Source organism: Lutra lutra, chromosome 17 (genome assembly GCF_902655055.1).
Source record: "Lutra lutra chromosome 17, mLutLut1.2, whole genome shotgun sequence".
Taxonomy (NCBI): Eukaryota; Metazoa; Chordata; class Mammalia; order Carnivora; family Mustelidae; genus Lutra; species Lutra lutra.
Genome location: NC_062294.1, coordinates 18219090 through 18235558, shown reverse-complemented (window position 1 = coordinate 18235558; position 16469 = coordinate 18219090). Strand labels below are relative to the sequence as shown.

The 16469-nt window shown below is 48.2% G+C and overlaps 1 long non-coding RNA gene across 2 annotated transcripts; it reads left to right on the top strand.

Moving 5' to 3' along the window:
• Positions 1-1410: 1410 nt before the first annotated feature.
• On the top strand, positions 1411-15108 carry LOC125089630 (uncharacterized). 2 transcript variants are annotated; one of them, XR_007124000.1, is made up of 5 exons: positions 1411-1590; positions 8096-8171; positions 10764-10882; positions 11087-11247; positions 14440-15108. It is a non-coding gene; the product is annotated as an uncharacterized LOC125089630 (long non-coding RNA). The 2 variants fall into 2 exon arrangements; XR_007123999.1 differs by lacking the exon at positions 14440-15108 and having other exon boundaries at positions 11087-11891.
• Positions 15109-16469: the final 1361 nt, after the last annotated feature.

Below are 16469 nucleotides of genomic sequence, written 5' to 3'. Positions count from 1 at the left end.
AGTGTAGGCTGGAGCCAAGCCAAGGGAGAGTGGAACAGGGTACAGAGACTGCTGATGAACAGACTACAAGGGGCTCAGGCCCGGAGACACCCTTTATCTTCAGGCCTTGCTCCAACTCCCAGTTCCCCTCCCCCTACAGTCCTCCCTTTCAGTGCTGGAAGTTGGCCCTTTATTAGGGGTCCCCAGAACAGCTGAGCTGTGGTTGGAGTGTTTAGAGGAAAATTCACATAGGCCCAGGGGTGCCAGAGACAAATAGGCCAGCTGGTCTGGTTCAGAGGATGTGGCTTGCCATCTAGATGCTTGGCCCCGCTGGTATGGCAGAGGCCATCCTAAACGCCGACCCCAGCCCCCTCTGAAGACATCTACAACCCCGTGTCCACTCCCAGATGCCCGCAGAAGTAGCCGGTTCTTCCTCCCACGTGCCAGGCCCTACCTTTCAGTGCGAAATAGTCTGTTTCCAGGGGGGCTGCTGCATCCCCACTTGTGTCTCAGGGAAATTTCTCACTGTCAGCATGTCCAAACAGGCAGACATCTGCCTCCACACTCACATGAAGCCCACACAAAGTGGTGAGGGGCTTGTTCCATTCCAGGTGATGAGAGGACCCTGGAATTTAACATTTATTTATTTATTTGGCAGAGAGAGTACACGCGTGCACAAGCAGGGGGATGCGGGGCTAGATCCCAGAACCCTGGGATCACAGCCCAAGCCAAAAGCAGATGCTTACCCTACTGAGCCACCCCAAGGCACCCCAAGAGGACCCCTGAATTTATTTTTTAAAAAGAGTTTATTTATTTGTTTATTTGACAGAGAGAGAGAGAGCACAAGCAGGGGAAGTGGCAGAGGGAGAAGAAACATGCTCCCCACTGAGCAGAAAGCCCAATGCGGGGAGCCCGATGTGGGGCAGGGCTGGATCCCAGGACCCAGCGACCACGACTCAAACCGAGCCAAAAGCAGCTGCCCAACCGACTGAGCCACCCAGGCACCCCAGGACCCCTGAATTTACACAGGATCTTCCAGGTAAGTGCACTGTGAGTCTCCAGCAACCCTCAGAGGCATGGCACTGTTGGGCTGGGAAGGGGGTACCCAGGATGTCCCCTTCATTGTTTCTAACCATCCCCATAGAAGGGAGCAACCTAACCCCCTGGGGATGTTCAGTGGCTCAGCTGAAGCCTGGGAACAAAGGTGTTTTCACAATAGGAATCATCAGGCTACCTAGGAATGATTCTTATGCTAGGAAGTAACCTTTCTTCTTCCTTCCTTTCTTCTTTCTTTTCTTTTCTCTCTCTCTCTCTCTCTCTTCTTCTTTCTTCCTTTTCTTTCTTTTCTTCCATCTCTTTCTCTTTTCTTCCTCTTTCTCTTTCTTTCTCCTTCTTTCACTTTCTTTCTCTTCCTCTTTCTGTAGGCTCCAACCAAGCATGGAGCCCAACACTGGGGCTCCAACTCACAACCCTGAGATCAAGACCTATGCTGAGATCAAGATTCAGATACTTAACTGACTAAGCCACCCAGGCACGCCATGAATTACTATTTCTGCTAAAGCCCCAGGAGCTCTCCAGCTTGCTCATCCCTGCCACTGGGGTTCTGTGCAGGTAAGAACAGAGGCTGCAGAACTCTGGATTTAGGTATGGAGACACTGCCTAATGCACTGGGCACAGGGGTGTGCCTAATGCACCTGACTTGACAGACTCAAGATGAGTCTGGGTCAGCTAGAGAAAGCAGCGAGAGCTACGGCAGCTCCCGGGGTTCTCTGGACCTCCTCCTTTCTGCTGTTACCCCTTCCCATCCCTTTTGTCTCCAGCTGCGAAGAAAGCCAGGGAGGTAGACGTGTAAGAGCTGGGAGGGGATTGAGTTCCACGGGAAGTGGTCATCTGGGGATCTTGGTTGAAAAGGATAATGTTCTAGCTTCAACCTCTGGAACACCACTCTCACCCGGGCACCAAGGCCCAGTCTAGCATGGGAAGAAGAGCTTTCAGGTGAACTCTGCCAGCAACCCTGCTGGCCACTTCCCAGTTTTGCCCCTGTAGGCCCTGTGTAAACTGTCTGCATTAAGCCCTAGATAAGGGTCCTCCTCCCCATCTCTGGCCAAAGCCAGACTTTGTGTTAGGATCTGGCATAGAAGCAAGTTTTCCTCCCTATCTGAGCCCTTACCCATAGCAAGACTCCCATCCTATACATTTAATTCTCAGCCGAATATCGAAATAAACCATCCCCATTTTGTAGATCAGGAAACAGGCTTATAGTTTAAGTGACTTAGTTTTGATCACTCACCTAAGAAGCCGCCGGCCTGCTTTCCTTTCTTCCTTGCATGGTTCAGGGCATATTTTAGAGCTGGAGAGGGATGGTGTGTGTGCACACTCATGTGCATGTGGTAGCGGTGTGCACACACCCATGCATGCACATGCTGGGGCGCAGGGCAGGGGGAGTCAAACATGCTTCCCTACGGTGTCTCCCCACACACACATGTCTTGGCGGCAGAAACCATTCTTCCACCTGCAGAGCTCCCCAGAGGCGCCCACACCAAAGCAAGCAGCCACTCCACCCGCGTTCCACTCGGCCCCCACGAGGCTGTGGGATCAGTCGAGCACCAGAGCTGTGCTGAGTGTCCTTATGCTCTTGGACACGTTTCTAAATAATCTATGAATCAAAGAAGTCACAAGGGAAAACTAGAAAATGTTTCAAATTGAATGATAATGAAATACACTATATTAAAACTAATGGGATGCGGCTAAAGTAATGGATATATGTAAGTGCCCATGTTAGGAAAGAAGAAGGGCTGAAAATGAATTATGCAAACTTATGTAAGTGGTGGAACGGTGCTGGAGTAAGTAAGTGACTGTCTGTTTTACCTGTACCTTGAAGCCTTCACAAGAATTAATTTGAAATGGAGCATCAGCAGAACTGTGAAGGCAAAACAGTGAAACTTCTAGAGAAACATGGAATATCTTTATAGCCTTGGACTGGGCAAAGATTTCTTTTTTTTTTTTTTTAAGATTTTATTTACTTATTTGACAGACAAGTAGACAGAGAGGCAGGCAGAGACAGAGAGAGGAGGAAGCAGGCTCCCCGCTGAGCAGAGAGCCCGATGCGGGGCTCGATCCCAGGACCCTGGGACCACGACCTGAGCCGAAGGCAGAGGCTTTAACCCACTGAGCCACAAAGGCGCCCCAAAGATTTCTATTTTTTTTTCAAGATTTTATTTATTTATTTGACAGAGAGAGATCACAAGCAGGCAGAGAGGCAGGCAGAGAGAGAGGAGGAAGCAGGCTCCCTGCCGAGCAGAGAGCCCGATGCGGGGCTCGATCCCAGGACCCTGAGATCATGACCTGAGCCGAAGGCAGCGGCTTAACCCCCTGAGCCACCCAGGCGCCCCAAGATTTCTATTTTTTAATGATTTTATTTATTTGTCTGACAGCACAAGCAGGGGGAGCAGCAGAGGGAGAGGGAGAAGCAGGCTGCCCTCTGTGGGGCTCGTTCCCAGGACCCTGGGACCTGGGATCGTTGAGCCGAAGGCAGACGCTTAATGACTGAGCCACCCAGGCACCCCTAGGCAAAGATTTCTTAAGCAAAAGACAGAAAGGGGGCCTCTGGCTGGCTCAGTCAGTGAAATGTGCAACTCTTGCTCTCAGGGTCATGAGTTTAAGCCCCGCAGTGGGTGTGGACCCTACTTCAGAAAAAATAAAATAAAATATTTAAAAACAAAACCAAAAAACTTGACTCAGAAAGCTCCAAGCATCAGTGGTTGATAACTTAGACTTCATGAAAATTAAGAACTTCTGGTCAATAATTAAAGATATTTAAGAAAATGAAAAGATAAGGTACAAACTAGAAAAAAGATGTTTCAATACAGTTATTTTAAAAAAGACTCCTGCAGAGTATATAAAGAATTCTGTAGTTATTACAGAAAAAGGACTACAACAGTTTCTTCATAAGAAAGGATTTCCAAATGGCCAACAAGCATGTGAAAAGATGCTCAATATCACTAAAGAAGTTTAATTCATACAGAAATGTGAATTAAAACAACAAGGGGTGCCGTGCCTGGTTGGCTCAGTTGGTAGAACATCCAACTCTTGATCTTGAGGTTGTGAGTTTGAGCCCCCCTTTGGGTGTACAGATTACTTTAAAAATAAATACATAAGGGACGCCTGGGTGGCTCAGTTGGTTGAGCGGCTGCCTTCAGCTCAGGTCATGATCCAGCGTCCTCGGATCGAGTCCCACATCGGGCTCCTTGCTTAGCAGGGAGTCTGCTTCTCCCTCTGCCTCTGCCTACCACTCTGTCTGCCTGTGCTCTCTCTGTCCTCTCTCTAACAACAAAAAAATAAAAATAAAAATAAAAATAAAAGTAAATAAAGAGGCGCCTTAATTGGGTGGCTCAGTTGGTTAAACATCTCCATTTATTTATTTGACAGAGAGACACAGTAAGAGGGAGAACGTAAGCAGGGGGAGGGGAAGAGGGAGAAGCAGGCTTCCCACTGAGCAGGGACCCTGATGTGGGGCTCGATCCCAGGACCCTGGAATCATGACCTCAGCCAGAGGCAGATGCTTAACAACTGAGCCACCCAGGAGACTCTAAGCATTTGACTCTTGATTTCGGCTCAGGTCTTGATCTCAGGGTGGTGACATCAAGCCACAGGTTGGACTCCACGCTCAGCACGGAGTCTGCTTGAGATTCTCCTTCTCCCTCTATCCCTCCGTCCACTCATGTGTGCGCTCGCGCAATCTCTCTCTCTCTCTCTCCCCCCCTCGCGCACACGCACACACACGTGCAATACATAAATAAAATTCAAAAATAAATAAGTAAATTTTAAAAATAAAACCACCACGAGATACTATTATACATAATTACATGGGCTACAATTAAAGAGATTGACAAAACCCAGTGTTGGCGAGGATACGACATAACTAGAACTGGTAGGAGGTAAACTGGAAAACCTCAGTATTCACTATAACTGCTTCACCTGACCTATGACCCAGCCAGTCCCCTCTTTGGTACAAACCCAGGAGAACTGAGTGTAATTTCTACCAAAGTGCAAGTATAGAATGTTCTTGGCAACTTTATTCATAATAGCTAAAAACTGGAAACCATCCAAATCTCCCAACACCAGGAAGCTGGATAAACCGTAGTATATGCATACATTGGGAAACCAGGTAGCAAAAACAGAATGAACTTCCGTACACCACAGAGATGAGTCTCCCAGACATAATGTTGGATGAGCAATGCCAGCCACAGGGGCGCCTGGGTGGCTCAGTCGGTTGGGTGTCTGCCTTCGGCTCAGGTCATGATCCCGGGACCCTGGGATCGAGGCCCGCATCAAGCTTCTTGCTCAGTCAGGGATCTGCTCCTCCCTGTCTCTCTGTTGCTCCCCCTCCTTGTGCCCCCACCTCACTCACTCTCCCTGTCAAACAAACAAATAAAATCTCTTTAAAAATACACACAGCGGGGGCGCCTGGGTGGCTCAGTGGGTTAAGCCGCTGCCTTCAGCTCAGGTCATGATCTCAGAGTCCTGGGATCGAGCCCCACATCGGGCTCTCTGCTCAGCAGGGAGCCTGCTTCCTCCTCTCTCTCTGCCTGCCTCTCTGCCTGCTTGTGCTCTCTCTGTCACATAAATAAATTCTTTAAAAAAAAAAAAAATACACACAGGGAGGGGCGCCTGGTGGCTCAGTGGGTTAAGCCACTGCCTTCGGCTCAGGTCATGATCTCAGGGTCCTGGGATTGAGTCCCGCATCGGGCTCTCTGCTCAGCAGGGAGCCTGCTTCCCTTCCTCTCTCTCTGCCTGCTTCTCTGCCTACTTGTGATCTCTCTCTGTCAAATAAATAAATAAAATCTTTTTTTTTAAAGATTTTATTTATTTATTTGTCAGAGAGAGAGAGGGAGAGAGAGCAAGCATAGGCAGACAGAATGGAAGGCAGAGGCAGAGGGAGAAGCAGGCTCCCCGCCTAGCAAGGAGCCCGATGTGGGACTCGATCCCAGGACGCTGGGATCATGACCTGAGCCGAAGGCAGCTGCCTAATCAACTGAGCCACCCAGGCGTCCCTAAATAAATAAAATCTTAAAAAAAAAAAAATACACACAGGGATGCCTGGGTGGCCCCGTGGGTTAAGCATCTGCCTTTAGCTTGGGTCATAATCCCAGGGTCCTAGGATGGAGTCCCACATCCGCTCCTTGTCAATGGGAAGCCTGCTTCTTCCTCTGCCTGCCATTCCCCCTGCATTGTGCTCTCTCTCTCTCTGGCAAATAAATAAATAAAATCTTTTAAAGAACTAAACACACACACACAAATTGTCTTAAACTATAAAAATAATTTATTTTCTCATATAGTTGGAAAATCCAGAAGGCTGGTTTCCTGTGGGGTTGGGTCCCAGGCTTTGTGGTTGTGTAAGGACTTGGTGTGATGGATACAGCTGGTTGCCTTCCTAATACCTATTCCCCTTTCCTCCCAAAAGAAGCCCAGTTTTGTTTGGGGCAGTGCCTAGTTAAACAGACTGACTTCCTCAGTTCCCTTGAGAGTTCCTGGTGTCCCAGGGACACATTGTTACCCATGAGACTTACGGTAAGGACTTCTGGGAAAGTTTTGCTTTCCTGGCACAAGTGTCTCCCTTTGCAGCTTCTTTTCCTTTCAGCTTGACCAACTCATGACCATGGAGGCAACGATTATGAGAATGGATGAAGCTACCAAGGGTGGCAGGCAAGAAAAGACTTCCTGGCTGTGTAAACCAGCTGCACCAACCGTGGTCGGCCTGCCCATCTCCTAATATTTTATCGTATGAGACAAGCAGGAAATAAATATTTATTCAAGCTACTCTTAAGTTTTCTCTTACTTGCAGCCAAACACATGCTCAACTGAGAAAATCTTCAATTTCTTTCTCTCTTTTTTTTTTTAAGATTTTATTTATTCATTTGAGAGAGAGAGAGAGCATGAGCAGGGCAGGGGGTGGGCAGAGGGAGAGGACCTAAGCTGGATCATGACCTGAGCCAAAGGCAGATGCTTAACTGACTAAACCACCCAGATGCCCCATAACTCTTGTCCGTGTCTTTTGTAGTAAATGCTTCCTTCTAAGGTTTGTTTCCCTTGTGGACCCAGATTGACTTCCAGGAGTCTCTGAGGCCTCTTACTTCCTCACTCATATCCTACAGGAGAGAGTCAGCTTTGTCCCACAATTTCCTGGTCCTGGTTCTGGAAATCCTGCTCGCATCCACACCTGAGGGTTATGGCTGAAGCACTCATGGTGGGTTCCTCTGATCTGTGTGAGCCCTGATGATCCTCCTTGGACTTTAGCTGAATCCTTACAAGCCCTGAGCTATCCTTAAGGTCAGCTTGCAACTCCCACAGCAGTTCTGACCTCCAGTGGCCTTGCCTATGGAGTGGAGTGGGTCACATGGGCCAGCACCTTCTGTCAAAGTCAGGGTCAAAAATCTCCCCTCAGGAGCCAAGTCTGGCTTTTGGTTAGGTCATGTGTTGACTTTGGGCAAATTCCTAACTTAGAAAAAAATGACTTTTTTTTTAAAAGATTTTATTTTTATTTATTTATTTGACAGAGAGAGAGAGCGCACAAGCAGGGGGAACAGAGAGGGAGTGAGAAGCAGACTCCCTGCTGAACAGGGAGCCCAATGTGGGACTCGATCCCAGGACCCTGGGATCATGACCTGAGCCGAAGGCAGATGCTTAAGCATCTGAGCCACCCAGGCGCCCCAGAAAAAATGACTTTTGATGTGGAACCTTGTTCTTCCTCAACACACCCTTGAAAGTCACGTGCTCGGGTGTTTTGTTTGTAGGATCGCAGCTGGGCAGTATTCAAGGGGTTGAGAGAGGTTTAAACTGCAGAGGTGTCTGAGTTTTGTTGTAATCTTGTCTGAGGTCACATAGCTTGTAAGTGGTGGAGCCGAGAGGAGTCTGACATTCCAGTGACCCCCAGCCATGATGCTAAGACACTATGGCACTTGGGGGTCAATATTGTTTTTAACACAGATTCACTTTAATCACATTACAAGGGCAATAGAATGTTCTTCAGTTCCACAGAGAAATTTATCCCTTCTCCCATTTTCCCTGAAGCACAGGGCCTTAGACCTCTCTTTTATTGTCATCTTTTTTTTCAAAGACACAGGTAGAGAAAAAAAACAGCATTGGCAAGGTGAAGGAGCAACACTGAAAGTCACACTCGGACTCAGGTTTAGGTAAGTGTGGAGTGCGTGCTCAGGAAGGGGAAGTCATTTACCCTAGGCACAGATGCGAGCCCAATCTTGCCAGAGCATCAGATTTTCCAAGAAAAGCCAGAAAACTGAAAATTTTTAAAAGATTTTACTTTTAAGTATCCTTGACACCCAACATGGGCCTCAAACTTAAGAACCCTGAGATCAAGAGTTGCATGCTTCACCCACTGAGCCAGAAGGAGAAGCAGGATCCCCACCAAGCAAAGAGCCCAACGAGGGACGTGATCCCTGGACCCTGAGATCATGACCTGAACCGAAGGCAGACACTTAACCGACTGAGCCACCCAGGTGTGCCCTGAATTTTTTTAATAAGCTGTTTCATTGCTGGGCTCAAAAAGCTTTATACAGGTTGTCATGTTCCCACTGCCACTGTAATGGGATAGAACTTCTGCCCTTGTTGTGGTTCTAGCCTGAAGTGCTTTGAGAACAGGGGCAATTTTCTTCTTCCCATAGTCCTGATTGGTTTCTTGAAAAAGGTTGTATTTAGTGGAGCTCCTAAGGGTGGAAGAAGCTTCCCAAAAGGACGAGGATTGGAAGTGATTTCCATGCAGCTTTGCATAGTTGTTCACTGCAGGAATGCTAACAGGTCTGCAGTTTCCAGCCTTATGAGCCCTTGACCTCCACCTGACCCATACCCTTAGCTTCCTGGTTCCAGGCTCGGGGTACTCAACCCACTTCCGCTATCCAGTTTCTTCCTGAGAACTAAGGAACAGCTCAAGGAGTACCTGGAGTCCTTCTGAGTCCTCCCAGCCAACCTAGGCTAGGGCTAGCTCCCTGGGGTTGGTAGAGGGAACCCCAGCTCTTGAGGCCTTCCCCTTGACCCTTAAAGGTGGGACAGCAAAGAGAAGAGAGAAGGGCCTGAGTACTCCCTAGGGGTGAGAGAATCCTCCCCAGGCTCTCTCTACTTTTCAGAAAGGGTCAGCCAAGCAGAGTGGCTGTCTGGGTGCCACACTTGAGTGGATGGGGCATGGGAAACAGCACCTTCTATCTTCTCAATTGTGTTATCGTCCAATTTCAACATCACAAATAGGGTAGCAACCCCATATTTTGGACCTCCTGATGTGACGCAGTGATCATCAATGTCGCATTCTTGCCAAAAATGTTTGTGGTGAATCTAATCTTGAGGAAACAATCTGATAAATCCAGAATATGATGCTATAAAACCAGCCTGAACTCTTAAAAAAAATAAGAAGGCTGAGTGTGGGGTAGATAATATTCTTCTATATTAATAGAGACCAAAAGACCTAACAACCAAAGGCAGTATGTGAATCTTGCCTTCTGAACTAAAATAAACATGCTAAAAAGACGTCCTTGAGGAGTGCCTGGGTGGCTCAGTTGGTTAAGTGTCTGACTCCTGGTTTCAGCTCAGGTCGTGATCTCAGGGTCATGGGATTGAGCCCCGCTTCAGGCTCCTTGCTGGGCACCGACGCTGTCTCTGTCCCTCTGCTCTTCCCCTCACTCTCTCTGTCTCCCTCTCCATCTACATCTAAGGTAAATTAAAAAAAAAAAAAAAAAAGGCATCCTTGGGGCTCCTGGTGGCTCAGTCGGTTAAGCATCTGCCCTCAGCTCGGGTCATTATCCCAGAGTCTTGGGATCGAGCCCTATGTTGGGCTCCCAGCTCAGCGGGGGAATCTGCTTCTCCCTTACCCTCTGCCTCTCCCCCTGCTCATGCTCTTTCTCTCAAATAAATAAATAAAATCTTAAAAAAAAAAAAAGGCATCCTTCAGACCAGTGGGAATGACAGCACTCAATTACTGTTGATATGCTCAGATGTGATAATGGCACTGTAATTGTGTGGAGGAGCCCTGACATTTAGGGCCAGTTAATACTCTGGAGAGATCAGTAGCACTTCTGGTCCCTGACCACTAGGTGGCCGGAGCACAGCACCCTGTCCGTTGGCAACAAGCCAAAATGTCTGAGAAACTGTTTTGGATTTTGGTAGTATTGACAGTTGCATCACGTCATGAATATGTGAAAACACACTGGACTGTCCGTTTGAAAATGGTTAAAATGGTGAATTTTATGTGATGTGAATTTTTTTTCAATAAAGACTAATTAAAAATGCCTCCATTTGGCATTGTCACATTATCCCCTGAGGGACAAAAATCGCCCCCCTTGCTGAGAACCATTGGTGTGGAGAGCACATCGCTTGGGGTGTGTGGGGGGATGCGGAATGCAGGCTGAAGGTTTTAAGAGGGAAATGTCTTTTTTGTCATTTTCAAAGAGCAAATGTGTCAAAATGTTAACCATGGGTGAAACTTGGTGACAGGTGTCTGGGTTGTTCATTTTACTATTCTATCGACTTTCTATAAATTTAAAATTGTTCAAAACCAAAAGAAAATACAGTTTCAAAATTTCTGTTTACAACATCCCCTGGGGCCCAGCTAGGTGCCAACTGTGCGGCCTCCTTTCAGACGGACTGAGAGCTGTCTGCATGGGTTGAGTGGCTCAGTCCTCATTCCTTCAAGGGAAGACTCCTTCCGTATCTCTCCTCCCCCTTCCTCTCTGTCTCTATGTCTTGTCTCTCTCTTCTCTCCTGCCCTATCCCACTCCAAGGCTGCCTTGAACATGCTGGCCCTGTGGCACCCACTGACCTGTGGAGAGAAAAGCATCCCATCCTACGGACCACCACCCACCCAGACAGAGTGCAGATGGGCTCTGTTGAGCCTTTTGTGGTGAGTATTCTCCCCTGTGGTGACTTTAAAACATGATCACAAAACTCTAGCACTGGTTCCATGCAGAGGCAGGATCTCTGTCCCATCTCCTTAAATAGGAACTGTAGCTGCTTAAGCAATAGGGTAGAATGGAAATGATATAGTACTAGTCTCCAGGCCCAGACCTTAAAAGCCTAGCATCTGCTGTTTCCTGTCTCTTCTGAGATACCTGCTCTTGGAACCGAGCCACCACACTGTGAGGAAGTCCAAGCCACCCTGTGGAGAGGCGGGTATGGAGAGAAGCAGCATACAGTGACTCGAAGCCGGTGAGTGAGTCATCTTGGAAGTGGCTCTTCCAGCGCCAGCTGACGCCACGTGAGGCAGAGGTGAGCTGTCCCTGATTGCTGCTGTCTTAAGTCACTAATTTTTGGAGTGGTTTGTTTGAAGAGATAGATAATGGAGGCATCCCCTGTCCCCCCACCAAACTGGGAGCCACCGGCTTAGGAGGCGGGAAACGGGCCAGCTCTTTGTCCCTGGAGCTGGAACCTAGGTCAGCATTGTTCCTTCAACAAGTATTTGTTGCGTGACCACCAAGTGCTAGACACTGTTCCAAGGGCCGAGGAGTTTTACCGAATGAGACGGACCCCAAGAAAGGGTGGTGGGGAGAACCGTCTTCCTGTGGGAGGTTATTTCTAAGCTGAGACCCGTCTAAGGAAGAGGAGTTAGCCACGCACAGAAGCAGAGAAAGGCCAGATGCACCACCGTGTACTAGTTCTGGATGAGGTTAACAGATTTGGCAAAAAAAAAAAAATTGACACCCAGTAAAACTTGAATTTTAGATGAGTAATGAATATTTTTTTTGTATGTATACATATGCCCCATGCAGCTTTGGAGACATGCTCATATTAAAAAGTCATTCATGAGTTCTTGGGGCGCCTGGGTGGCTCAGTGGGTTAAGCCGCTGCCTTCGGCTCAGGTCATGATCCCAGGTCCTGGGTTCCAGCCCCACATCGGGCTTTCTGCTCGGCAGGGAGCCTGCTTCCTCCTCTCTCTCTGCCTGCCTCTCTGCCTACTTGTGATTTCTCTCTGTCAAATAAATAAATAAATCTTTAAAAAAAAAAAAAAAGTCATTCATGAGACACCTGGGTGGCTCAGTCAGTTAAGCGTCTGCCTTTGGCTCCGGTCATGATCCTGGGCTCCTGGGATCGAGTCCCACATCAGGCTCCCTGCTCAGCGGACAGCCTGCTTCACCCTCTTCCTGCTGCTCCCCTGCTTGAGCTTGCTCCCTCTCTCTCTGGCAAATAAAATCTTTTCTAAAAAAGTTATTCATTACTTATCTGAAATTCAAGTTAACTGGGAGTCCTGCATTTTATCTGACCCCTAGTTCTAAGGCAGAAAAGAGAGAAAAACTCATGTTTCAAGAGACAATTCGGAAAGCTGGTGGTAGAACAGTGGCAAACAGGGTGTGACATCAGAAGTAAAGGTCACAAAAGGCCAGCTGGCCAGGTCCATTTTGAATTTTGTCCTGAAGCAATGAGGGGCCACAAGAGGGTTCAGACCCAGGGAGTGACACAGTCAGATGTGTGTGTTGCAACAGTGTTCTGGGCTACCGTCTGGAAGGGATGGGAGAGTCTGTAGGCAGGGAGATCAGGAGGGGGAGGCCTTTACCCTGCAAGGTTCATACTCTGGTAACCACAAAGGCTTGAGAAGGTCGAACTAACCTCCCACTTCACACTTTTCTTTTCTATAACGTAAGTGTTTTAAACTCGAAGTTTCCCTTTAACTACTGCTTCAGTGTATCCCACCAGCTTTTGATATATTTAGTTTTATCATTCCATTCAGGATGTTTTCTAACCTCTCAATTCTTTAGCTGTGTGTTGTATAATTTCCAAATATCTGAGATTTTTCTGTGTATCTCTTTGCTATTTCTTTTAATTGCCTTCTGTGATAGAGAACATACTCTGTACATTCTTTAAATTTTATTACTATCGTTTGGTGAGCAGGCACATAGTCTCTCGTGGTGAAGGTGCCACACCTGCTAGAAAAGAATGTGGGGTGCCCCTGCTGTTGGATTACGTGTTCTGTCAATGTCAGCCACGGGCAGGGTCATCGACAGCACTCTTCTTGCATTTTCCTCTGTGCGTTTTCTCATTACGCAGTCTGGCTATTCTCTCCGTCGATGGAAGTGGGGTGGGAAAATATTTGGCAATTATTATAGATGAGTCAAGTTTTTCCCTTTCCTGTCAGTTTTTTCCTCAACTCTTTTGAAGGTCTCTTGCTAGATCTGCATACATCTATGATTATGATTATGACTTCCCAGGGCACGGTCCTTTTATCCAGATGGATTTCCCTCCTTAGCTTGGGTCACAGCCATTCGCTGGAAGTTCAGTTTTCTGTGATTGCTCTGGCGTGTGCAGCTTTCCAGCCCTCACTGGTAGCTTGCTATATCTTTATCCAGCCGTTTGCTCTCTTTTTTATCCCAGACCAAGCCTGGCCAGGCCCAAATAGTACAAGTCGTCTGCATAAACGGGCTCAAGCCTCAGCATCCCCTAATGCTGTCATTCTGATGGCGGTCACTCAGCTCCCACCCATGCATTACGTGCAGTCCCCAGTAAGTGGCTAACGGGGAGGGACAAAGCTCAGTCTCTGCTGAAGGATGCTTTGTGTTGGTGTGAAAGAGACACACTGAAATTGAACTGCTCTCACACTACAGTCCCAGCCTTGGGCGGACGTCTTCCCACTGGACAGAAGTTTGAGCAGTGCGTGTGGTCATTCGGAGGTGAGAGCAGGGGGCTCTGCTTCACAGGCCTGAGAGCTGTGTCCTCACATGGAGCCCTGTGCTCAACGGGGCCCAACATGTGTGTCTTGCTGTCATCGTTTTTTTTTTTTTTTTTTTTTTTTTTTTTTTTTTTTAAAGATTTTATTTATTTATTTGACAGAGAGAGATCACAAGTAGACAGAGAGGCAGGCAGAGAGAGAGAGAGAGGGAAGCAGGCTCCCTGCTGAGCAGAGAGCCCGATGCGGGACTCGATCCCAGGACCCTGAGATCATGACCCGAGCCGAAGGCAGCGGCTTAACCCACTGAGCCACCCAGGCGCCCTGTTTTTGTTTTTTTTTAAGATTTTTCTTCTTGGGGCGCCTGGGTGGCTCAGTGGGCTAAGCCTCTGCTCTTTGGCTCAGGCCATGATCTCAGGGTCCTGGGATCGAGCCCCGCATCGGGCTCTCTGCTAAGCAGGGAGCCTGCTTCCCTCTCTCTCTGCCTGCTGCTCTGCCTAGTTGTGATCTCTCTCCCTCTGTCAAATAAATAAAATCTTTAAAAAAATTTAAAAATAAATAAAAAGATTTTTCTTCTTTATTTATTTGACAGACAGAGACCACAAGTAGGCAGAGAGGCAGGCAGAGAGAGAGGAGGAAGCAGGCTCCCTGCTGAGCAGAGAGCCCAATGTGGGGCTCGATCCCAGGACCCTGAGATCATGACCCGAGTTGAAGGCAGAGGCTTTAACCCACTGAACCACCCAGGTGCCCCGCTGTCATAGTTTTGAACAAGATGCATTTTTATTTTACCCTGAAACCCACAGAATAGGTCCTGAGCAAAAGGTTCCAAGGCCATTACAGAACAGAGAACCCACAGAACATCAGACTGCCTTGACTTGGGTATGCTATGCTACCTGTGTGTGTGTGTGCGTGTGTGACACGTGTGCATGTGTGTGGTACATGCTAAGTATTCAAAAGTGATGGCTGTTGTTCCCATGTGTTATTGATGCTGGTGGTGGTGTTACTGGGCTCCTCCAGAATTGTTCTTCAAACTTCAGGGAAGTCTGGTTAATTCACTACCTACAAGCCATCCTTCTGCTTTGTTTCACGGACTCATCTGCAAAGTGTTTTTTAATTTAAGCAAGCGGCTTTGACAACCCTCAGGTTGTCACACACAAATACACACCTTACCTTTCAAACACCCGCTGCTATTGCACGCCTATATCCAGATGCTACCCCCATTCATCCAGTTGCATCAACAGTCCCTAAAATCCCACTTCTCCAAGCCCAGCTGCCCCAGATTCTCTCAGAGTTGACACGAACATGCACGCTCACACCCTCAGCTCATCTGACCGCGTGGGTGCCATCGGCACGGTTCCCCTCCTGCTCCGTGTGCAAAACCTCCTGCCGGGGACAGCCGATGTGAAGGCTGCTTTCATGTGGGCAGCAGCCTCTATAATTTGCATTTGAGATTTTTTAAAAGTATTGCAAATCAGAAAGTATGTGCGTGTGTGATTTCTGGGGACCAAGAAGGGTGAGAAGGCTTGGCATCTCGAAAGCACGTTAACTGTATTCTAGATTTCCAGGGAAAGCCAGAGGTTGTCATTATGCGGAAGCTTAGCAAGGAAACAGAGGTGATTTGGGGGGTGTGGGAAGCTCTGCAAACACTCTGGTGTGAGCCCCTGAAATTCAGGGCCCTGATTTAATAAGGGCTGCCAGTGTCAGGGGGAAAAAATAGCAATTCTGCCGCCTCACGTGGTACAACAAATCTGGCCTTCTAGATAGGAAAAGCCAGGACTGAGCGGGGGTGGGGTGAAAGACGGTGTCACCAGCTCCTCTCACGTTTCCTGCAAGAAATCCCTGCAGAGAAGAGACTTCTGGCTCAGTGAGTCACTGGCTGTATTAAGCCAAGAGAGGTGGAAGGCAGATTCCAGGATATAAGCAAGAGGGATCCTGGGGAAGTTTTCAGCTTTAGTGTGAAACTGTCAAGCCTCTCTGCTCCTGGGGAACTGGAGGGAAAAACAAGAGCGAGAGTGATGACAGAAACAGCAAGGAACCAGACAGAGCTCGGGTGTGAGAGCCTGTGCCTCTGGGCACTTGGAATAACCACGGATGAGCAAATGATGCAGGTGGCTTCAGAGAGGGAGAAGACACCCCAGTGTCCCGGGGCCTGCGGTCTTTCCTAACGCAACAGATATTGACAGAGCATCCATCCAGTTCCTGTGCTGGGCGCTGGGCGCTGGGCATGGACAAGTGAGCGCTTTCGGCCCCTTAGCAAGTAATCGCACGCACTTACGCCAAGTCACAACTAAGAAGCCTCAGGGGCCCGAGGCCACTGTGGAGATCCTAAAAGGCTGCTGCTGCTGCTGCTGCTTTTTTTTTTTTTTTTTTAGATTTTATTTATTTATTTGACAGAGAGACAGCAAGCACAAGTAGGCAGAGCGGCAGACAGAAGGAAAGGGAAAAGCAAGCTCTCCACCAAGCAGGGAGCCCGATGGGAGGCTCAATCCCAGGATCCCTGGGATCATGACCTGAGCCAAAGGCAGACGCTTAACCGACTGAGCCACCCAGGCGCCCCTCCTAGAAGGGTTCTTGACACCTCGGGTAGGATTGTCCAGACACCAAAAAGGACAGGCTGAATTGCCATGGGGGGCCTGGGATAGAGAGAGCAGGGCTGTTTGGAAGAAGTGAAAGATTGGTTTTGGGAGCAGAACCACGAGAAAAGACTGGACAGATCCCTTCTCTTTGTCCATTTTGGGTAATCTGTTTGCTTACAAAGTTTGGGGGTGGGGGGCTTGCATCTCCTAAGAGCCAGGCAACCTATTTGGCACTTTCTGTTTATTTACAGGGTAAT